The sequence below is a fragment of the Tenrec ecaudatus genome, unplaced genomic scaffold, assembly GCF_050624435.1.
Source record: "Tenrec ecaudatus isolate mTenEca1 unplaced genomic scaffold, mTenEca1.hap1 Scaffold_1541, whole genome shotgun sequence".
Taxonomy (NCBI): domain Eukaryota; kingdom Metazoa; phylum Chordata; class Mammalia; order Afrosoricida; family Tenrecidae; genus Tenrec; species Tenrec ecaudatus.
The window spans coordinates 84,004-107,440 of record NW_027458033.1 but is presented as its reverse complement, the minus strand read 5'-3'; the positions used below and the strand labels follow the sequence as shown (position 1 = coordinate 107,440).

At 65.9% G+C, this 23,437-nt stretch overlaps 1 pseudogene; it reads left to right on the top strand.

Moving 5' to 3' along the window:
• LOC142436119 (uncharacterized) overlaps positions 1–23,437 on the top strand; it is a 116,118-nt pseudogene that overhangs the window by 22,033 nt on the left and 70,648 nt on the right.

Here is a 23,437-nt window from a genome sequence, read left to right as displayed (position 1 = left end):
AAGCCCCAACCCCAGCCCCCTAAGCCTAAACCTAAACCCCAACCCCAGCCCATTAAGACTAAACCTAATCCCAGCCCCAGCCCCCTAAGCCTAAGCCTAAACCCCAGCCCCAGAGCCCTAAGCCTCAGCCCCAGCCCAGTAAGACCCAGCCCCCTAAGCCCCAGCCCCCTGAGCCCCAGCACCCAAACCCAGCCCCAGCCCCCTAAGCCCCAGCCCCCTAAGCCCAAGCCCCCTTAGCCACAGCCACAGCTCACTAAGCCCCAGCCCTCTAAGCCCCAGCACACAAATACCCAGCCCCAGCCCCCTAAGCCCCAGCCCCCTAAGCCCAACCCCCCTAATCCCCAGCCCCCAAAACCCCACCCCTGCCCCCTAAGCCCCAGCCACCTAAGCCCCAGCCCCCTAAGCCCAAGCACCCTAAGCCCCAGCCCCAGCCCCAACCCTCTAAGCCTCAGCCCCAGCACCAGACCCCTATGCCTCAGCCCCAGCCCCCTTATCCTAAGCCTAAGCCCCAACCCCAACCCCAACCCCCTAAGCCTAAGCCTAAACCCCAGCCCAAGCCCCCTAAACCTAAGCCTAAGCTCCACCTGCAGCCCCCTAAGCATCACCCCAGCCCCCTAACCGCCTCTACCCCAGCCCCAGCCCCCTAAACCTCAGCCCCTGCCCCAGCACCAGCCCCCAGGCCTAAGCCTCAGCCCCAGCCCCAGCCCCCTAAGCCTAAGGCCCAGCCCCTACCCCCTAAGCCTAAGCTCCAGCCCCAGTCCACTAAGCCTAAGCCTAAGCCTAAGCCTAAGCCCCAGCCCCAGAACCATAATCCTCAACCCCATGCCCAGCCCCCTAACCACCTCAGTCCCAGCCCCAAACCCCTAAGCCTCAGCCCCAGCCCCAGCCCCCTAAACCTAAGGCCCAGCCCCAGGCCCAGACCCCTAAGCCTAAGCCCCAGACCAAAGCCCAGCCCCCTAAGCCTAAGCCCCCTAAGCCCAAGCCCCAGCACCCTAAGCCTCAGCCACAGCCCACTAAGACCCAGCCCCCTACGCCCCTGCCCCTTAAGCCCCAGCACCCAAAGACCCAGCCCCAGCCCCCTAATCCCCAGTCCCCAAAGCCCCAGCCCCTGCCCCCTAAGCCCCAGCCCCAGTCCCCTAAGCCTAAGGCCCAGCCCCCTAAGCCTAAGCCTAAGCCCCAGCCCTAGCCCCCTAAGCCCCAGCCCAAGCCCCCTAAGCCCCAGCCCCCTAAGCCTGAGCCCCAGCACCCTAAGCAACAGCCCCTGCCCCCTATGCCCCAGCCGGCTAAGCCCCAGTCCCCTAAGCCCCAGCCCCCTAAGCCCTAGCCCCAGCCCTTTAAGCCCCAGCCTCATAAGCCCCAGGCCCATCCCCAGCCCCCTAACCTTCTCAGCTCCAGCCCCAGGCCCCTAAGCCTCAGACCCTGCCCCAGCCCCTGCCCCCTAAGCCTAAGACCCAGCCCCCGCCCCAGCCCCCTAATCATAAGACCCAGCCCCCACCCAGCCCCCTAAGCCTCTGCCCCAGCACCAGCACCCTAAGTCTCAGCCCCAGCCCCCTAAGCCTAAGCCTAAACCCCAGCACCAGGCCCAGCCCCCTAAGCCTAACCTAAGCCCCAGAGTCATCCCCCTAACCTCAACCCCAGCCCCAACCCCCTAAGCCTCAGGCCCAGCCCCAGCCCCCTAAGCCTAAGCCCCAGCCCCAGCCCCAGCCTCCTAAACCCAAGCCCCAGCCCCAGCCCCAAACCCCTAACCTAAGCCCCAGCCCCAGTCTCAGGCCCAGCCCCCTAAGGCTCAACCCCAGCCCAAGTCCCCTAAGCCTCAGCCCCAGCACCCTAAGCCTAAGTGCCTACCCCAACCTGCTAAGCCTAAGCCTAAACACCAGCCCCAGCCCACTAAGACTAAACCTAATCCCAGCTCCAGCCCCCTAAGCCTAAACCTAAACCCCAGCCCCAGCCCCCTAAGCCTCAGCCCCAGCCCACTAAGACCCAGCCCCCTAAGCCCCAGCACCCAAACCCACCCCCAGCCCCTAAGCCCCAGCCCCCTAAGCCCCAGCACCCAAACCCAGCCCCAGCCCCCTAAGCCCCAGCCCCCTAAGCCCCAGCCCCCTAATACCCAACCTCCAAAGCCCCAACCCCAGCCCCCTAAGCCTAAGACCCCGCCCCCGCCCCAGCCCCATAGTCCTAAACCCCAGCCTCAAACCAGGCCCCTAAGCCTCTGCCCCAGCACCAGACACCTAAGCCTCAGCCCCAGCCCCCTAAGCCTAAACCTAAGCCCCAACATCATCTCCCTAACCTCAACCCCAGCCCCAGCCCCCTAAGTCTCAGCCCCAGCCCCAGCCCCAGCCTCCTAAACTCAAGCCCCAGCCCCAGCCCCAGCCCCCTAACCTAAGCCCCAGCCCCAGTCTCAGGCCCAGCCCACTAAGCATCACACCCAGCCCAAGGCACCTAAGCCTCAGCCCCAGCTCCCTAAACCTAAGCCCCAGCCCACTAAGACCCAGCCCCCTAAGCCCCAGCCCCCTTAGCCACAGCCACAGCTCCCTAAGCCCCAGCTCTCTAAGCCCCAGCACACAAATACACAGCCCCAGCCTACTAGGCCCCAGCCCCCTAAGCCCCAGCCCCCTAATCCCCAGCCAACAAAGCCCCAGCCCCTGCCCCCTAAGCCACAGCACCCTAAGACCCAGCCCCAGCCCCCTAAGCCCCAGGCCCCTAAGACCCAGCCCCAGCCTCCTAAACCCAAGCCCCAGTCCCAGCCCCAGGCCCCTAACCTAAGCCCCAGCCCCAGTCTCATGCCCAGCCCCCTAAGCCTCAGCCCCAGCTCCCTAAGCCTAAGCCCCTACCCCAGCTCTGTAAGTCTAAGCCTAAGCCTAAACCCCAGCCCCAGAGCCCTAAGCCTCAGCCCCAGCCCAGTAAGACCCAGCCCCCTAAGCCCCAGCCCCCTGAGCCCCAGCACCCAAACCCAGCCCCAGCCCCCTAAGCCCCAGCCCCCTAAGCCCAAGCCCCCTTAGCCACAGCCACAGCGCACTAAGCCCCAGCCCTCTAAGCCCCAGCACACAAATACCCAGCCCCAGCCCCCTAAGCCCCAGCCCCCTAAGCCCAACCCCCCTAATCCCCAGCCCCCAAAACCCCAGCCCCTGCCCCCTAAGCCCCAGCCACCTAAGCCCCAGCCCCCTAAGCCCAAGCACCCTAAGCCCCAGCCCCAGCCCCAACCCTCTAAGCCTCAGCCCCAGCACCAGACCCCTATGCCTCAGCCCCAGCCCCCTTATCCTAAGCCTAAGCCCCAACCCCAACCCCAACCCCCTAAGCCTAAGCCTAAACCCCAGCCCAAGCCCCCTAAACCTAAACCTAAGCTCCACCTGCAGCCCCCTAAGCATCACCCCAGCCCCCTAACCGCCTCTACCCCAGCCCCAGCCCCCTAAACCTCAGCCCCTGCCCCAGCACCAGCCCCCAGGCCTAAGCCTCAGCCCCAGCCCCAGCCCCCTAAGCCTAAGGCCCAGCCCCTGCCCCCTAAGCCTAAGCTCCAGCCCCAGTCCACTAAGCCTAAGCCTAAGCCTAAGCCTAAGCCCCAGCCCCAGAACCATAATCCTCAACCCCATGCCCAGCCCCCTAACCACCTCAGTCCCAGCCCCAAACCCCTAAGCCTCAGCCCCAGCCCCAGCCCCCTAAACCTAAGGCCCAGCCCCAGGCCCAGACCCCTAAGCCTAAGCCCCAGACCAAAGCCCAGCCCCCTAAGCCTAAGCCCCCTAAGCCCAAGCCCCAGCACCCTAAGCCTCAGCCACAGCCCACTAAGACCCAGCCCCCTACGCCCCTGCCCCTTAAGCCCCAGGACTCAAAGACCCAGCCCCAGCCCCCTAATTCCCAGTCCCCAAAGCCCCAGCCCCTGCCCCCTAAGCCCCAGCCCCAGTCCCCTAAGCCTAAGGCCCAGCCCCCTAAGCCTAAGCCTAAGCCCCAGCCCTAGCCCCCTAAGCCCCAGCCCAAGCCCCCTAAGCCCCAGCCCCCTAAGCCTGAGCCCCAGCACCCTAAGCAACAGCCCCTGCCCCCTATGCCCCAGCTGGCTAAGCCCCAGTCCCCTAAGCCCCAGCCCCCTAAGCCCTAGCCCCAGCCTTTTAAGACCCAGCCTCATAAGCCCCAGGCCCATCCCCAGCCCCCTAACCGTCTCAGCTCCAGCCCCAGGCCCCTAAGCCTCAGACCCTGCCCCAGCCCCTGCCCCCTAAGCCTAAGACCCAGCCCCCGCCCCAGCCCCCTAATCATAAGACCCAGCCCCAACCCAGCCCCCTAAGCCACTGCCCCAGCACCAGCACCCTAAGTCTCAGCCCCAGCCCCCTAAGCCTAAGCCTAAACCCCAGCACCAGACCCAGCCCCCTAAGCCTAACCTAAGCCCCAGTGTCATCCCCCTAACCTCAACCCCAGCCCCAACCCCCTAAGCCTCAGGCCCAGCCCCAGCCCCCTAAGCCTAAGCCCCAGCCCCAGCCCCAGCCTCCTAAACCCAAGCCCCAGCCCCAGCCCCAAACCCCTAACCTAAGCCCCAGCCCCAGTCTCAGGCCCAGCCCCCTAAGGCTCAACCCCAGCCCAAGTCCCCTAAGCCTCAGCCCCAGCACCCTAAGCCTAAGTGCCTACCCCAACCTGCTAAGCCTAAGCCTAAACACCAGCCCCAGCCCACTAAGACTAAACCTAATCCCAGCTCCAGCCCCCTAAGCCTAAACCTAAACCCCAGCCCCAGCCCCCTAAGCCTCAGCCCCAGACCACTAAGACCCAGCCCCCTAAGCCCCAGCCCCCTAAGCCCCAGCACCCAAACCCAGTCCCAGCCCCCTAAGCCCCAGCCCCCTAAGCCCCAGCACCCAAACCCAGCCCCAGCCCCCTAAGCCCCAGCCCCCTAATACCCAACCTCCAAAGCCCCAGCCCCAGCCCCAGCACCCTAACCGCCTCAGCCCAGCCCCCTAAACGCCTCAGCCCCAGCCCCCTAACGCCTTCAGCCCCAGCCCCCTAAACACCTCAGCCCCAGCCCCAGTCCCCTAACCGCCCTAGCCCCAGCCCCAGCCCCCTAAGCCTAAGCCCCAGCCCCAGGCCCAGCCCCCTAAGTATAAGCCCCAGCACCCTAAGCCTAAGCCCCAGCCCCTGCCCCAGCCCCCTAAGCCCCAGCACCCTAAGCCTCAGCCCCCTAACCCCCAGCCACAGTCCCCCAAGCCTTAGCCCCCTAAGCCCAGCCCCAGACCCCTAAGGCCAAGACCCCTAGCCCCAGCACCCTAAGACCCAGCCTCATAAGACCCAGTCCCCTAAGACCAAACCCAGCCCCCTAAACCCCAGCCCTCTAAGCCCCAGACCCAGCCCCCTAAGCCCCAGCTCAGCCCCCGAAGCCCTAGCCCCAACCCCCTAAGACCCAGCCCCAGCCCCAAAGCACCAGCCCCAGCCCCCTAACAGCCTAGGCACTAGCCCCAGCCCCCTAAGCCTCAGCCCCAGCCCAAACCCCTAAGCCCCAGCCTCAGCCCACTAAGCCCCAGCCCCAGACCACTGAGTCTCAGCCCCAGCCCCAGCCCACTAACCCTAAGTCCCAGCCCCAGGCCCCTAAGCCCCAGCCCCAGCCCCCTAAGCTTAATCCCCAGCCCCAGGCCCTGCCCCCTAAGCCTAAACCCCAGGCACTTCCCCAGCGCCCTAAGCCCCAGCCCCAGTCCCCTAAGCCTCAGCCCCAACCCCCTAAGCCTCAGCCCCAGCACCCTAGCCCCACCCCCAGCCCCCTAAGCCCCTGCCCCAGCCCCCTAAGACCCTGCCACATCCCCCTAAACCACAGCCCCTTAAGCCTCAGCCCCAGGCCCCTAAGGACCAGCCCCAGCCTCCAAAGACCCAGCCCCAGGCCCCTAAGCCCCAGCCCAAGACCCTGAAACCCCAGCACCAGCCCTCTAAGCCCCAGCCCCAGCACACTAACCACCTCAGCCCCAGTCCCCTAAACGCCTCAGCCCCAGCCCCAGCCCCCTAACGCCTTCAGCCCCAGCCCCAGCTCCCTAAACACCTCAGACCCAGTCCCCTAACCGCCTTAGCCCCAGCCCCAGCCCCCTACGCCCCAGCCCCAGCACCCTAAGCCTAAGCCCCAACCCAGCCCCTGCCCCCTAAGCCCCAGCCACCTAAGCCCCAGCCGCCAAATACCCAGCACCCTAAGACCCAGCCCCAGCCCCCTAAGCCCCAGCCCGCTAAGACCCAGCACCCTAAGCCCCAGCCCCAAACCCAAACCCAGCCCCAGCAAACTAAGCCTAAGGCCCAGCCCCCTAAGCCTAAGACCCAGCCCCAGCCCCCTAAACCTCAACCCCAAACCCAGCCCCAGCCTCCTAAGACTAAGCCCCAGCCCCAGCCCCAGCCCCCTAAGCCTAAGCCCCAACACCAACCCCCTAAGCCTAAGCCTAAACCCCAGCCCAAGCCCCCTAAACCTAAGCCTAAGCTCCACCCGCAGCCCCCTAAGCATCACCCCAGCCCCAGCCCCCTAACCGCCTCTGCCCCAGCCCCAGCCCCCTAAGCCTCAGCCCCAGCCCGAGACCCAGCCCCCTAAGCCTAAGGCCCAGCCCCAGCCCCCTAAGCCTAAGGCCCAGCCCCAGTCCCCTAAGCCTAAGCCTAAGCCCCAGCCCCAACCCCCTTAGCCTAAGCCCAGGCCCAGAACCCTAAGACTCACCCCCAGTCCCAGCCCCCTTAACGCCTCAGCCCCAGCCCCAACCCCCTAAGCCTCAGCCCCAGCACCAGCCCCTTATGCCTCAGCCCCAGCTCCCTTATCCTAAGCCTAAGCCCCAAACCCAGCCCCCGAAGCATAAGGCCCTGCCCCAGCCACAGCCCCCTAAGCATCACCCCAGCCCCAGCCCCCTAACCGCCTCCGCCCCAGCCTCGGCCCCCTAAACCTCATCCGCTGCCCCAGACACAGCCCCAGCCTCCAAGCCTAAGGCCCAGCCCCAGCCCCAGAACCCTAAGCCTAAGGCCCAGCCCCAGCCCCCTAAGCCTAAGGCTCAGCCACAGTCCCCTAAGCCTAAGCCTAAGCCCCAGCCCCAACCCCCTAAGCCTACGCCAAGCCCCAGAACCCTAAGCCTAACCCCCAGTCCCAGCCCCCTTACCGCCTCAGCCCCAGCCCCAACCCCCTAAGCCTCAGCCCCAGCACCAGCCCCCTATGGCTCAACCCCAGCCCCCTTATCATAAGCCTAAGCCACAAACCCAGGCCCCTAAGCCTAAGCCCCAACACCAACCCCCTAAGCCTAAGCCTAAACCCCAGCCCAAGCCCCCTAAACCTAAGCCTAAGCTCCACCCGCAGCCCCCTAAGCATCACCCCAGCCCCAGCCCCCTAACCGCCTCTGCCCCAGCCCCAGCCCCCTAAGCCTCAGCCCCAGCCCGAGACCCAGCCCCCTAAGCCTAAGGCCCAGCCCCAGCCCCCTAAGCCTAAGGCCCAGCCCCACTCCCCTAAGCCTAAGCCTAAACCCCAGCCCCAGGCCGAGCCCCCTAAGCCTAAACCTAAGCCCCAACATCATCCCCCTAACCTCAACCCCAGCCCCAGCCCCCTAAGCCTCAGCCCCAGCCTCAGCCTCCTAAACCCAAGCCCCAGCCCCAGCCCCAGACCCCTAACCTAAGCCCCAGCCCCAGTCTCAGGCCCAGCCCCCTAAGCCTCACACCCAGCCCAAGCCCCCTAAGCCTCATCCCCAGCACCCTAAACCTAAGCCCCAACCCCAGCCCCCTAAAACTAAACCTAAGCCTGAGCCGCAGCCCACTAAGACTAAACCTAAACCCCAGCCCCAGAGCCCTAAGCCTCAGCCCCAGCCCACTAAGACCCAGCTCCCTAAGCCCCAGCCCCCTTAGCCACAGCCACAGCTCCCTAAGCCCCAGCCCTCTAAGCCCCAGCACACAAATACACAGCCCACGCCCACTAGGCCCAAGCCCCCTAAGCCCCAGCCACCTAATCCCCAGCCAACAAAGCCCCAGCCCCTGCCCCCTAAGCCCCAGCCACCTAAGCCCCAGCCCCCTAAGCCCCAGCACCCTAAGACCCAGCCCCAGCCCCCTAAGCCCCAGGCCCCTAAGACCAAGCACCCTAAGCCCCAGCCCCAGTGCCCTAAGCTCCAGCCCCAGTCCCAGCCCCAGCGCCCTAAGCCTAAGGCCCAGTCCCCTAAACCTAAGCCTAAACCCCAGCCCCAGCCCCCTAACTGCCTCAGTCCCAGCCCCCACCCCTAAGCCTCAGCCACAGCCCCAGCCCTGTAAGCCTAAGGCCCAGCCCCAGCCCAAGCACCCTAACCTCAGCTCCCTAAGCCCCAGCCCCAGCACCCTAAGCCCCAGCACCCTAAGCCCCAGGCCCATCCCCAGCCCTCTAACTGCCTCAGCTCCAGCCCCAGCCCCCTAAACCTGAGGCCCAGGCCCCGCCCCAGCCCCCTACTCCTAATCCCCAGCCCCAACCCAGCCCCCTAAGCCTCTGCCCCAGCACCAGCCCCCTAAGCCTTAGACCCTGCCCCAGCCCCAACCCCAGCCCCCTAAGCCTAAGACCCAGCCCCCGCCCCAGCCCCATAGTCCTAAGCCCCAGCCTCAAACCAGGCCCCTAAGCCTCTGCCCCAGCACCAGACACCTAAGCCTCAGCCCCAGCCCCCTAAGCCTAAACCTAAGCCCCAACACCATCTCCCTAACCTCAACCCCAGCCCCAGCCCCAGCCCCAGCCTCCTAAACCCAAGCCCCAGCCCCAGCCCCAGCCCCCTAACCTAAGCCCCAGCCCCAGTCTCAGGCCCAGCCCCCTAAGCCTCACACCCAGCCCAAGCCGCCTAAGCCTCAGCCCCAGCTCCCTAAACCTAAGCCCCAGCCCACTAAGACCCAGCCCCCTAAGCCCCAGCCCCCTTAGCCACAGCCACAGCTCCCTAAGCCCCAGCTCTCTAAGCCCCAGCACACAAATACACAGCCCCAGCCTACTAGGCCCCAGCCCCCTAATCCCCAGCCCCCTAATCCCCAGCCAACAAAGCCCCAGCCCCTGCCCCCTAAGCCACAGCACCCTAAGACCCAGCCCCAGCCCCCTAAGCCCCAGGCCCCTAAGACCCAGACCCAGCCTCCTAAACCCAAGCCCCAGTCCCAGCCCCAGGCCCCTAACCTAAGCCCCAGCCCCAGTCTCATGCCCAGCCCCCTAAGCCTCAGCCCCAGCTCCCTAAGCCTAAGCCCCTACCCCAGCTCTGTAAGTCTAAGCCTAAGCCCCAACCCCAGCCCCCTAAGCCTAAACCTAAACCCCAACCCCAGCCCATTAAGACTAAACCTAATCCCAGCCCCAGCCCCCTAAGCCTAAGCCTAAACCCCAGCCCCAGAGCCCTAAGCCTCAGCCCCAGCCCAGTAAGACCCAGCCCCCTAAGCCCCAGCCCCCTGAGCCCCAGCACCCAAACCCAGCCCCAGCCCCCTAAACCCCAGCCCCCTAAGCCCAAGCCCCCTTAGCCACAGCCACAGTGCACAAAGCCCCAGCCCTCTAAGCCCCAGCACACAAATACCCAGCCCCAGCCCCCTAAGCCCCAGCCCCCTAAGCCCAATCCCCCTAATCCTTAGCCCCCAAAACCCCAGCCCCTGCTCCCTAAACCCCAGCCACCTAAGCCCCAGCCCCCTAAGCCCAAGCACCCTAAGCCCCAGCCCCAGCCCCAACCCTCTAAGCCTCAGCCCCAGCACGAGACCCCTATGCCTCAGCCCCAGCCCCCTTATCCTAAGCCTAAGCCCCAACCCCAACCCCAACCCCCTAAGCCTAAGCCTAAACCCCAGCCCAAGCCCCCTAAACCTAAGCCTAAGCTCCACCTGCAGCCCCCTAAGCATCACCCCAGCCCCCTAACCGCCTCTACCCCAGCCCCAGCCCCCTAAACCTCAGCCCCTGCCCCAGCACCAGCCCCCAGGCCTAAGCCTCAGCCCCAGCCCCAGCCCCCTAAGCCTAAGGCCCAGCCCCCGCCCCCTAAGCCTAAGCTCCAGCCCCAGTCCACTAAGCCTAAGCCTAAGCCTAAGCCTAAGCCCCAGCCCCAGAACCATAATCCTCAACCCCATGCCCAGCCCCCTAACCACCTCAGTCCCAGCCCCAAACCCCTAAGCCTCAGCCCCAGCCCCAGCCCCCTAAACCTAAGGCCCAGCCCCAGGCCCAGACCCCTAAGCCTAAGCCCCAGACCAAAGCCCAGCCCCCTAAGCCTAAGCCCCCTAAGCCCAAGCCCCAGCACCCTAAGCCTCAGCCACAGCCCACTAAGACCCAGCCCCCTACGCCCCTGCCCCTTAAGCCCCAGCACCCAAAGACCCAGCCCCAGCCCCCTAATCCCCAGTCCCCAAAGCCCCAGCCCCTGCCCCCTAAGCCCCAGCCCCAGTCCCCTAAGCCTAAGGCCCAGCCCCCTAAGCCTAAGCCTAAGCCCCAGCCCTAGCCCCCTAAGCCCCAGCCCAAGCCCCCTAAGCCCCAGCCCCCTAAGCCTGAGCCCCAGCACCCTAAGCAACAGCCCCTGCCCCCTATGCCCCAGCCGGCTAAGCCCCAGTCCCCTAAGCCCCAGCCCCCTAAGCCCTAGCCCCAGCCCTTTAAGCCCCAGCCTCATAAGCCCCAGGCCCATCCCCAGCCCCCTAACCATCTCAGCTCCAGCCCCAGGCCCCTAAGCCTCAGACCCTGCCCCAGCCCCTGCCCCCTAAGCCTAAGACCCAGCCCCCGCCCCAGCCCCCTAATCATAAGACCCAGCCCCAACCCAGCCCCCTAAGCCTCTGCCCCAGCACCAGCACCCTAAGTCTCAGCCCCAGCCCCCTAAGCCTAAGCCTAAACCCCAGCACCAGGCCCAGCCCCCTAAGCCTAACCTAAGCCCCAGTGTCATCCCCCTAACCTCAACCCCAGCCCCAACCCCCTAAGCCTCAGGCCCAGCCCCAGCCCCCTAAGCCTAAGCCCCAGCCCCAGCCCCAGCCTCCTAAACCCAAGCCCCAGCCCCAGCCCCAGCCTCCTAAACCCAAGCCCCAGCCCCAGCCCCAAACCCCTAACCTAAGCCCCAGCCCCAGTCTCAGGCCCAGCCCCCTAAGGCTCAACCCCAGCCCAAGTCCCCTAAGCCTCAGCTCCAGCACCCTAAGCCTAAGTGCCTACCCCAACCTGCTAAGCCTAAGCCTAAACACCAGCCCCAGCCCACTAAGACTAAACCTAATCCCAGCTCCAGCCCCCTAAGCCTAAACCTAAACCCCAGCCCCAGCCCCCTAAGCCTCAGCCCCAGACCACTAAGACCCAGCCCCCTAAGCCCCAGCCCCCTAAGCCCCAGCACCCAAACCCAGTCCCAGCCCCCTAAGCCCCAGCCCCCTAAGCCCCAGCACCCAAACCCAGCCCCAGCCCCCTAAGCCCCAGCCCCCTAATACCCAACCTCCAAAGCCCCAGCCCCAGCCCCAGCACCCTAACCGCCTCAGCCCAGCCCCCTAAACGCCTCAGCCCCAGCCCCCTAACGCCTTCAGCCCCAGCCCCCTAAACACCTCAGCCCCAGCCCCAGTCCCCTAACCGCCCTAGCCCCAGCCCCAGCCCCCTAAGCCTAAGCCCCAGCCCCAGGCCCAGCCCCCTAAGTATAAGCCCCAGCACCCTAAGCCTAAGCCCCAGCCCCTGCCCCAGCCCCCTAAGCCCCAGCACCCTAAGCCTCAGCCCCCTAACCCCCAGCCACAGTCCCCCAAGCCTTAGCCCCCTAAGCCCAGCCCCAGACCCCTAAGGCCAAGACCCCTAGCCCCAGCACCCTAAGACCCAGCCTCATAAGACCCAGTCCCCTAAGACCAAACCCAGCCCCCTAAACCCCAGCCCTCTAAGCCCCAGACCCAGCCCCCTAAGCCCCAGCTCAGCCCCCGAAGCCCTAGCCCCAACCCCCTAAGACCCAGCCCCAGCCCCAAAGCACCAGCCCCAGCCCCCTAACAGCCTAGGCACTAGCCCCAGCCCCCTAAGCCTCAGCCCCAGCCCAAACCCCTAAGCCCCAGCCTCAGCCCACTAAGCCCCAGCCCCAGACCACTGAGTCTCAGCCCCAGCCCCAGCCCACTAACCCTAAGTCCCAGCCCCAGGCCCCTAAGCCCCAGCCCCAGCCCCCTAAGCTTAATCCCCAGCCCCAGGCCCTGCCCCCTAAGCCTAAACCCCAGGCACTTCCCCAGCGCCCTAAGCCCCAGCCCCAGTCCCCTAAGCCTCAGCCCCAACCCCCTAAGCCTCAGCCCCAGCACCCTAGCCCCACCCCCAGCCCCCTAAGCCCCTGCCCCAGCCCCCTAAGACCCTGCCACATCCCCCTAAACCACAGCCCCTTAAGCCTCAGCCCCAGGCCCCTAAGGACCAGCCCCAGCCTCCAAAGACCCAGCCCCAGGCCCCTAAGCCCCAGCCCAAGACCCTGAAACCCCAGCACCAGCCCTCTAAGCCCCAGCCCCAGCACACTAACCACCTCAGCCCCAGTCCCCTAAACGCCTCAGCCCCAGCCCCAGCCCCCTAACGCCTTCAGCCCCAGCCCCAGCTCCCTAAACACCTCAGACCCAGTCCCCTAACCGCCTTAGCCCCAGCCCCAGCCCCCTACGCCCCAGCCCCAGCACCCTAAGCCTAAGCCCCAACCCAGCCCCTGCCCCCTAAGCCCCAGCCACCTAAGCCCCAGCCGCCAAATACCCAGCACCCTAAGACCCAGCCCCAGCCCCCTAAGCCCCAGCCCGCTAAGACCCAGCACCCTAAGCCCCAGCCCCAAACCCAAACCCAGCCCCAGCAAACTAAGCCTAAGGCCCAGCCCCCTAAGCCTAAGACCCAGCCCCAGCCCCCTAAACCTCAACCCCAAACCCAGCCCCAGCCTCCTAAGACTAAGCCCCAGCCCCAGCCCCAGCCCCCTAAGCCTAAGCCCCAACACCAACCCCCTAAGCCTAAGCCTAAACCCCAGCCCAAGCCCCCTAAACCTAAGCCTAAGCTCCACCCGCAGCCCCCTAAGCATCACCCCAGCCCCAGCCCCCTAACCGCCTCTGCCCCAGCCCCAGCCCCCTAAGCCTCAGCCCCAGCCCGAGACCCAGCCCCCTAAGCCTAAGGCCCAGCCCCAGCCCCCTAAGCCTAAGGCCCAGCCCCAGTCCCCTAAGCCTAAGCCTAAGCCCCAGCCCCAACCCCCTTAGCCTAAGCCCAGGCCCAGAACCCTAAGACTCACCCCCAGTCCCAGCCCCCTTAACGCCTCAGCCCCAGCCCCAACCCCCTAAGCCTCAGCCCCAGCACCAGCCCCTTATGCCTCAGCCCCAGCTCCCTTATCCTAAGCCTAAGCCCCAAACCCAGCCCCCGAAGCATAAGGCCCTGCCCCAGCCACAGCCCCCTAAGCATCACCCCAGCCCCAGCCCCCTAACCGCCTCCGCCCCAGCCTCGGCCCCCTAAACCTCATCCGCTGCCCCAGACACAGCCCCAGCCTCCAAGCCTAAGGCCCAGCCCCAGCCCCAGAACCCTAAGCCTAAGGCCCAGCCCCAGCCCCCTAAGCCTAAGGCTCAGCCACAGTCCCCTAAGCCTAAGCCTAAGCCCCAGCCCCAACCCCCTAAGCCTACGCCAAGCCCCAGAACCCTAAGCCTAACCCCCAGTCCCAGCCCCCTTACCGCCTCAGCCCCAGCCCCAACCCCCTAAGCCTCAGCCCCAGCACCAGCCCCCTATGGCTCAACCCCAGCCCCCTTATCATAAGCCTAAGCCACAAACCCAGGCCCCTAAGCCTAAGCCCCAACACCAACCCCCTAAGCCTAAGCCTAAACCCCAGCCCAAGCCCCCTAAACCTAAGCCTAAGCTCCACCCGCAGCCCCCTAAGCATCACCCCAGCCCCAGCCCCCTAACCGCCTCTGCCCCAGCCCCAGCCCCCTAAGCCTCAGCCCCAGCCCGAGACCCAGCCCCCTAAGCCTAAGGCCCAGCCCCAGCCCCCTAAGCCTAAGGCCCAGCCCCACTCCCCTAAGCCTAAGCCTAAACCCCAGCCCCAGGCCGAGCCCCCTAAGCCTAAACCTAAGCCCCAACATCATCCCCCTAACCTCAACCCCAGCCCCAGCCCCCTAAGCCTCAGCCCCAGCCTCAGCCTCCTAAACCCAAGCCCCAGCCCCAGCCCCAGACCCCTAACCTAAGCCCCAGCCCCAGTCTCAGGCCCAGCCCCCTAAGCCTCACACCCAGCCCAAGCCCCCTAAGCCTCATCCCCAGCACCCTAAACCTAAGCCCCAACCCCAGCCCCCTAAAACTAAACCTAAGCCTGAGCCGCAGCCCACTAAGACTAAACCTAAACCCCAGCCCCAGAGCCCTAAGCCTCAGCCCCAGCCCACTAAGACCCAGCTCCCTAAGCCCCAGCCCCCTTAGCCACAGCCACAGCTCCCTAAGCCCCAGCCCTCTAAGCCCCAGCACACAAATACACAGCCCACGCCCACTAGGCCCCAGCCCCCTAAGCCCCAGCCACCTAATCCCCAGCCAACAAAGCCCCAGCCCCTGCCCCCTAAGCCCCAGCCACCTAAGCCCCAGCCCCCTAAGCCCCAGCACCCTAAGACCCAGCCCCAGCCCCCTAAGCCCCAGGCCCCTAAGACCAAGCACCCTAAGCCCCAGCCCCAGTGCCCTAAGCTCCAGCCCCAGTCCCAGCCCCAGCGCCCTAAGCCTAAGGCCCAGTCCCCTAAACCTAAGCCTAAACCCCAGCCCCAGCCCCCTAACTGCCTCAGTCCCAGCCCCCACCCCTAAGCCTCAGCCACAGCCCCAGCCCTGTAAGCCTAAGGCCCAGCCCCAGCCCAAGCACCCTAACCTCAGCTCCCTAAGCCCCAGCCCCAGCACCCTAAGCCCCAGCACCCTAAGCCCCAGGCCCATCCCCAGCCCTCTAACTGCCTCAGCTCCAGCCCCAGCCCCCTAAACCTGAGGCCCAGGCCCCGCCCCAGCCCCCTACTCCTAATCCCCAGCCCCAACCCAGCCCCCTAAGCCTCTGCCCCAGCACCAGCCCCCTAAGCCTTAGACCCTGCCCCAGCCCCAACCCCAGCCCCCTAAGCCTAAGACCCAGCCCCCGCCCCAGCCCCATAGTCCTAAGCCCCAGCCTCAAACCAGGCCCCTAAGCCTCTGCCCCAGCACCAGACACCTAAGCCTCAGCCCCAGCCCCCTAAGCCTAAACCTAAGCCCCAACACCATCTCCCTAACCTCAACCCCAGCCCCAGCCCCAGCCCCAGCCTCCTAAACCCAAGCCCCAGCCCCAGCCCCAGCCCCCTAACCTAAGCCCCAGCCCCAGTCTCAGGCCCAGCCCCCTAAGCCTCACACCCAGCCCAAGCCGCCTAAGCCTCAGCCCCAGCTCCCTAAACCTAAGCCCCAGCCCACTAAGACCCAGCCCCCTAAGCCCCAGCCCCCTTAGCCACAGCCACAGCTCCCTAAGCCCCAGCTCTCTAAGCCCCAGCACACAAATACACAGCCCCAGCCTACTAGGCCCCAGCCCCCTAATCCCCAGCCCCCTAATCCCCAGCCAACAAAGCCCCAGCCCCTGCCCCCTAAGCCACAGCACCCTAAGACCCAGCCCCAGCCCCCTAAGCCCCAGGCCCCTAAGACCCAGACCCAGCCTCCTAAACCCAAGCCCCAGTCCCAGCCCCAGGCCCCTAACCTAAGCCCCAGCCCCAGTCTCATGCCCAGCCCCCTAAGCCTCAGCCCCAGCTCCCTAAGCCTAAGCCCCTACCCCAGCTCTGTAAGTCTAAGCCTAAGCCCCAACCCCAGCCCCCTAAGCCTAAACCTAAACCCCAACCCCAGCCCATTAAGACTAAACCTAATCCCAGCCCCAGCCCCCTAAGCCTAAGCCTAAACCCCAGCCCCAGAGCCCTAAGCCTCAGCCCCAGCCCAGTAAGACCCAGCCCCCTAAGCCCCAGCCCCCTGAGCCCCAGCACCCAAACCCAGCCCCAGCCCCCTAAACCCCAGCCCCCTAAGCCCAAGCCCCCTTAGCCACAGCCACAGTGCACAAAGCCCCAGCCCTCTAAGCCCCAGCACACAAATACCCAGCCCCAGCCCCCTAAGCCCCAGCCCCCTAAGCCCAATCCCCCTAATCCTTAGCCCCCAAAACCCCAGCCCCTGCCCCCTAAACCCCAGCCACCTAAGCCCCAGCCCCCTAAGCCCAAGCACCCTAAGCCCCAGCCCCAGCCCCAACCCTCTAAGCCTCAGCCCCAGCACGAGACCCCTATGCCTCAGCCCCAGCCCCCTTATCCTAAGCCTAAGCCCCAACCCCAACCCCAACCCCCTAAGCCTAAGCCTAAACCCCAGCCCAAGCCCCCTAAACCTAAGCCTAAGCTCCACCTGCAGCCCCCTAAGCATCACCCCAGCCCCCTAACCGCCTCTACCCCAGCCCCAGCCCCCTAAACCTCAGCCCCTGCCCCAGCACCAGCCCCCAGGCCTAAGCCTCAGCCCCAGCCCCAGCCCCCTAAGCCTAAGGCCCAGCCCCCGCCCCCTAAGCCTAAGCTCCAGCCCCAGTCCACTAAGCCTAAGCCTAAGCCTAAGCCTAAGCCCCAGCCCCAGAACCATAATCCTCAACCCCATGCCCAGCCCCCTAACCACCTCAGTCCCAGCCCCAAACCCCTAAGCCTCAGCCCCAGCCCCAGCCCCCTAAACCTAAGGCCCAGCCCCAGGCCCAGACCCCTAAGCCTAAGCCCCAGACCAAAGCCCAGCCCCCTAAGCCTAAGCCCCCTAAGCCCAAGCCCCAGCACCCTAAGCCTCAGCCACAGCCCACTAAGACCCAGCCCCCTACGCCCCTGCCCCTTAAGCCCCAGCACCCAAAGACCCAGCCCCAGCCCCCTAATCCCCAGTCCCCAAAGCCCCAGCCCCTGCCCCCTAAGCCCCAGCCCCAGTCCCCTAAGCCTAAGGCCCAGCCCCCTAAGCCTAAGCCTAAGCCCCAGCCCTAGCCCCCTAAGCCCCAGCCCAAGCCCCCTAAGCCCCAGCCCCCTAAGCCTGAGCCCCAGCACCCTAAGCAACAGCCCCTGCCCCCTATGCCCCAGCCGGCTAAGCCCCAGTCCCCTAAGCCCCAGCCCCCTAAGCCCTAGCCCCAGCCCTTTAAGCCCCAGCCTCATAAGCCCCAGGCCCATCCCCAGCCCCCTAACCATCTCAGCTCCAGCCCCAGGCCCCTAAGCCTCAGACCCTGCCCCAGCCCCTGCCCCCTAAGCCTAAGACCCAGCCCCCGCCCCAGCCCCCTAATCATAAGACCCAGCCCCAACCCAGCCCCCTAAGCCTCTGCCCCAGCACCAGCACCCTAAGTCTCAGCCCCAGCCCCCTAAGCCTAAGCCTAAACCCCAGCACCAGGCCCAGCCCCCTAAGCCTAACCTAAGCCCCAGTGTCATCCCCCTAACCTCAACCCCAGCCCCAACCCCCTAAGCCTCAGGCCCAGCCCCAGCCCCCTAAGCCTAAGCCCCAGCCCCAGCCCCAGCCTCCTAAACCCAAGCCCCAGCCCCAGCCCCAGCCTCCTAAACCCAAGCCCCAGCCCCAGCCCCAAACCCCTAACCTAAGCCCCAGCCCCAGTCTCAGGCCCAGCCCCCTAAGGCTCAACCCCAGCCCAAGTCCCCTAAGCCTCAGCCCCAGCACCCTAAGCCTAAGTGCCTACCCCAACCTGCTAAGCCTAAGCCTAAACACCAGCCCCAGCCCACTAAGACTAAACCTAATCCCAGCTCCAGCCCCCTAAGCCTAAACCTAAACCCCAGCCCCAGCCCCCTAAGCCTCAGCCCCAGCCCACTAAGACCCAGCCCCCTAAGCCCCAGCCCCCTAAGCCCCAGCACCCAAACCCAGCCCCAGCCCCCTAAGCCCCAGCCCCCTAAGCCCCAGCACCCAAACCCAGCCCCAGCCCCCTAAGCCCCAGCCCCCTAAGCCCCAGCCCCCTAATACCCAACCTCCAAAGCCCCAGCCCCAGCCCCAGGACCCTAACCGCCTCAACCCAGCCCCCTAAACGCCTCAGCCCCAGCCCCCTAACGCCTTCAGCCCCAGCCCCCTAAACACCTCAGCCCCAGCCCCAGTCCCCTAACCGCCCTAGCCCCAGCCCCAGCCCCCTAAGCCTAAGCCCCAGCCCCAGGCCCAGCCCCCTAAGTATAAGCCCCAGCACCCTAAGCCTAAGCCCCAGCCCCTGCCCCAGCCCCCTAAGCCCCAGCACCCTAAGCCTCAGCCCCCTAACCCCCAGCCACAGTCCCCCAAGCCTTAGCCCCCTAAGCCCAGCCCCAGACCCCTAAGGCCAAGACCCCTAGCCCCAGCACCCTAAGACCCAGCCTCATAAGACCCAGTCCCCTAAGACCAAACCCAGCCCCCTAAACCCCAGCCCTCTAAGCCCCAGACCCAGCCCCCTAAGCCCCAGCTCAGCCCCCGAAGCCCTAGCCCCAACCCCCTAAGACCCAGCCCCAGCCCCAAAGCACCAGCCCCAGCCCCCTAACAGCCTAGGCACTAGCCCCAGCCCCCTAAGCCTCAGCCCCAGCCCAAACCCCTAAGCCCCAGCCTCAGCCCACTAAGCCCCAGCCCCAGACCACTGAGTCTCAGCCCCAGCCCCAGCCCACTAACCCTAAGTCCCAGCCCCAGGCCCCTAAGCCCCAGCCCCAGCCCCCTAAGCTTAATCCCCAGCCCCAGGCCCTGCCCCCTAAGCCTAAACCCCAGGCACTTCCCCAGCGCCCTAAGCCCCAGCCCCAGTCCCCTAAGCCTCAGCCCCAACCCCCTAAGCCTCAGCCCCAGCACCCTAGCCCCACCCCCAGCCCCCTAAGCCCCTGCCCCAGCCCCCTAAGACCCTGCCACATCCCCCTAAACCACAGCCCCTTAAGCCTCAGCCCCAGGCCCCTAAGGACCAGCCCCAGCCTCCAAAGACCCAGCCCCAGGCCCCTAAGCCCCAGCCCAAGACCCTGAAACCCCAGCACCAGCCCTCTAAGCCCCAGCCCCAGCACACTAACCACCTCAGCCCCAGTCCCCTAAACGCCTCAGCCCCAGCCCCAGCCCCCTAACGCCTTCAGCCCCAGCCCCAGCTCCCTAAACACCTCAGACCCAGTCCCCTAACCGCCTTAGCCCCAGCCCCAGCCCCCTACGCCCCAGCCCCAGCACCCTAAGCCTAAGCCCCAACCCAGCCCCTGCCCCCTAAGCCCCAGCCACCTAAGCCCCAGCCGCCAAATACCCAGCACCCTAAGACCCAGCCCCAGCCCCCTAAGCCCCAGCCCGCTAAGACCCAGCACCCTAAGCCCCAGCCCCAAACCCAAACCCAGCCCCAGCAAACTAAGCCTAAGGCCCAGCCCCCTAAGCCTAAGACCCAGCCCCAGCCCCCTAAACCTCAACCCCAAACCCAGCCCCAGCCTCCTAAGACTAAGCCCCAGCCCCAGCCCCAGCCCCCTAAGCCTAAGCCCCAACACCAACCCCCTAAGCCTAAGCCTAAACCCCAGCCCAAGCCCCCTAAACCTAAGCCTAAGCTCCACCCGCAGCCCCCTAAGCATCACCCCAGCCCTAGCCCCCTAACCGCCTCTGCCCCAGCCCCAGCCCCCTAAGCCTCAGCCCCAGCCCGAGACCCAGCCCCCTAAGCCTAAGGCCCAGCCCCAGCCCCCTAAGCCTAAGGCCCAGCCCCAGTCCCCTAAGCCTAAGCCTAAGCCCCAGCCCCAACCCCCTTAGCCTAAGCCCAGGCCCAGAACCCTAAGACCTACCCCCATTCCCAGCCCCCTTAACGCCTCAGCCCCAGCCCCAACCCCCTAAGCCTCAGCCCCAGCACCAGCCCCCTATGCCTCAGCCCCAGCTCCCTATCCTAAGCCTAAGCCCCAAACCCAGCCCCCGAAGCATAAGGCCCTGCCCCAGCCACAGCCCCCTAAGCATCACCCCAGCCCCAGCCCCCTAACCGCCTCCGCCCCAGCCTCGGCCCCCTAAACCTCATCCCCTGCCCCAGACAGAGCCCCAGCCTCCAAGCCTAAGGCCCAGCCCAGCCCCAGAACCCTAAGCCTAAGGCCCAGCCCCAGCCCCCTAAGCCTAAGGCTCAGCCACAGTCCCCTAAGCCTAAGCCTAAGCCCCAGCCCCAACCCCCTAAGCCTAAGCCAAGCCCCAGAACCCTAAGCCTAACCCCCAGTCCCAGCCCCCTTACCGCCTCAGCCCCAGCCCCAACCCCCTAAGCCTCAGCCCCAGCACCAGCCCCCTATGGCTCAACCCCAGCCCCCTTATCATAAGCCTAAGCCACAAACCCAGGCCCCTAAGCCTAAGCCCCAACACCAACCCCCTAAGCCTAAGCCTAAACCCCAGCCCAAGCCCCCTAAACCTAAGCCTAAGCTCCACCCGCAGCCCCCTAAGCATCACCCCAGCCCCAGCCCCCTAACCGCCTCTGCCCCAGCCCCAGCCCCCTAAGCCTCAGCCCCAGCCCGAGACCCAGCCCCCTAAGCCTAAGGCTCAGCCCCAGCCCCCTAAGCCTAAGGCCCAGCCCCAGTCCCCTAAGCCTAAGCCTAAGCCCCAGCCCCAACCCCCTTAGCCTAAGCCCAGACCCAGAACCCTAAGACTCACCCCCAGTCCCAGCCCCCTTAACGCCTCAGCCCCAGCCCCAACCCCCTAAGCCTCAGCCCCAGCACCAGCCCCCTATGCCTCAGCCCCAGCTCCCTTATCCTAAGCCTAAGCCCCAAACCCAGCCCCCGATGCATAAGGCCCTGCCCCAGCCACAGCCCCCTAAGCATCACCCCAGCCCCAGCCCCCTAACCGCCTCCGCCCCAGCTTCGGCCCTCTAAACCTCATCCCCTGCCCCAGACACAGCCACAGCCTCCAAGCCTAAGGCCCAGCCCCAGCCCCAGAACCCTAAGCCTAAGGCCCAGCCCCAGCCCCCTAAGCCTAAGGCTCAGCCACAGTCCCCTAAGCCTAAGCCTAAGCCCCAGCCCCAACCCCCTAAGCCTATGCCCAGCCCCAGAACCCTAAGCCTAACCCCCCGTCCCAGCCCCCTTACCGCCTCAGCCCCAGCCCCAACCCCCTAAGCCTCAGACCCTGCCCCATTTCCAGCCCCAGCCCCCTAAGTCTACTACCCAGCCCCCGCACCAGCCCCCTAATCATAAGCCCCAGCCCCAACCCAGCCCCCTAAGCCTCTGTCACAGTGCCAGCCCCCTAACCTCAGCCCCAGCCCCCTAAGCCTAAACCTAAAGCCCAGCCCCAGGCCCATCCCCCTAAGCCTAAACCTAAGCCCCAGTGTCATCTTCCTAACCTCAACCCCAGCCTCAGCCCCCTAAGCCTCAGCCCCAGCCCCAGCCCCCTAAGCTTAAGCCCCAGCACCAGCACCAGCTTCCTAAACCCAAGCTCCGGCCCCAGCCCCAGACAACTAACCTAAGCCCCTGCCCCAGTCTCAGGCCCAGCCCCCTAAGCCTCACACCCAGCCCAAGCCCCCTAAGCCTCAGCGCCAGCTCCCTAAACCTAAGCCCCAACCCCAGCCCCCTAAGCCTAAGCCTAAACCTGAGCCCCAGCCCACTAAGACTAAACCTAATCCCAGCCCCAGCCCACTAAGCCTAAACCTAAACCCCAGCCCGAGTGCCCAAAGCCTCAGCCCCAGCGCACTAAGCCCCTGCCCCCTAAGCCCCAGCCCCCTAAGCCCCAGCAACCAAAACCAGCCCCAGCCCCCTAAGCCCCAGCCCACTAAGACCCAGCCCCCTAAGCCCCAGCCCCAGCCCACTAAGCCTAAGCCTAAACCCCAGGCCTAAAACCCTAAGCCTCAGCCCCAGCCCCAGCCCTGTAAGCCTAAGGCCCAGCCCCAGCCTGAGCACCCTAAGCCTCAGCTTCCTAAGCCAAATCCCCAGTCCCCTAATCCCCAGGCCCATCCTCAGCCCCCTAACCGCCTCAGTTCCAGCCCCAGCCCCCTAAGCCTCAGACCCTGCCCCAGTTCCAGCCCCAGCCCCCTAAGTCTACTACACAGCCCCCGCACCAGCCCCCTAATAATAAGCCCCAGCCCCAACCCAGCCCCCTAAGTCTCTGTCACAGTGCCAGCCCCCTAACCTCAGCCCCAGCCCCCTAAGCCTAAGCCTAAAGCCCAGCCCCAGGCCCATCCCCCTAAGCCTAAACCTAAGCCCCAGTGTCATCTTCCTAACCTCAACCCCAGCCCCAGCCCCCTAAGCCTAAGCCCCAGCACCAGCCCCAGTTCCTAAACCCAAGCCCCAGCCCCAGCCCCAAACCCCTAACCTAAGCCCCAAACCCGGTCTCAGGCCCAGCCCCCTAAGTCTCAGCCCCAGCCCAAGCCCCCTAAGCCTCAGCCCCAGCTCCCTAAATCTAAGCCCCAACCCCAGCCCCCTAAGCCTAAGCCTAAACCTGAGCCCCAGCCCACTAAGACTAAACCTAATCCCAGCCCCAGCCCACTAAGCCTAAACCTAAACCCCAGCCCCAGTGCCCAAAGCCTCAGCCCCAGCCCACTAAGACCCAGCCCCCTAAGCCACAGCCCACTAAGACCCAGCCCCCTAAGCCACAGCCCCAGCCCACTAAGCCTAAGCCTAAATCCCAGGCCAAAACCCCTAAGCCTCAGCCCCAGCCCCAGCCCTGTAAGCCTAAGGCCCAGCCCCAGCCTGAGCACCCTAAGCCTCAGCTCCCTAAGCCCCATCCCCAGTCCCCTAATCCCCAGGCCCATCCCCAGCCCCCTAACCGCCTCAGCTCCAGCCCCAGCCCCCTAAGCCTCAGACCCTGCCCCAGCCCCAGCCCCTAATCATAAGCCCCAGCCCCAACCCAGCCCCCTAAGCCTCTGCCCCAGACCCAGCCCCCTAAGCCTAAGCCTAAAACCCAGCCCCAGGCCCAGCCCCCTAAGCCTAAACCTAAACCCCAACATCATCCCCCTAACCTCAACCCCAGCCCCAGCCCCCTAAGCCTCAGCCCCAGCCCCCTAAGCCTAAGCCCCAGCACCAGCCCCAACTTCCTAAACCCAAGCCCCAGCCCCAGCCCCAGACGCCTAACCTAAGCCCCAGCCCCAGTCTCAGGCCCAGCCCCCTAAACCTCAGTCCCAACCCCAGCCCCCTAAGCCTAAGCCTAAGCCTGAGCCCCAGCCCACTAAGACTAAACCTAATCCCAGCCCCAGTCCACTAAGCATAAACATAAACCCCAGCCCCAGCGCCCAAAGCCTCAGCCCCAGCCCAATAAGACCCAGCCCCCTAAGCCCCAGCCCCAGCCCCCTAAGACCCTGCCACATCCCCCTAAACCACAGCCCCTTAAGCCTCAGCCCCAGCCCCCTAAGGACCAGCCCCAGCCTCCAAAGACCCAGCCCCAGGCCCCTAAGCCCCAGCCCAAGACCCCTAAACCCCAACACCAGCCCTCTAAGCCCCAGCCCCAGCACTTTAACCGCCTCAGCCCCAGCCCCCTAAACGCCTCAGCCCCAGCCCCCTAACGCCCTCAGCCCCAGCCCCAGCCCCCTAAACACCTCAGCCCCAGCCCCAGTCCCCCAACCGCCCTAGCCCCAGCCCCAGCCCCCTAAGCCTCAGCCACAGCCACAGCCCCCTAAGCCTGAGCCACTGCCCCAGGCCCAACTTCCTAAACCCAAGCCCCAGCCCCAGCCCCAGACCCCTAACCTAAGCCCCAGCCCCAGTCTCAGGCCCAGCCCCCTAAGCCTCAGCC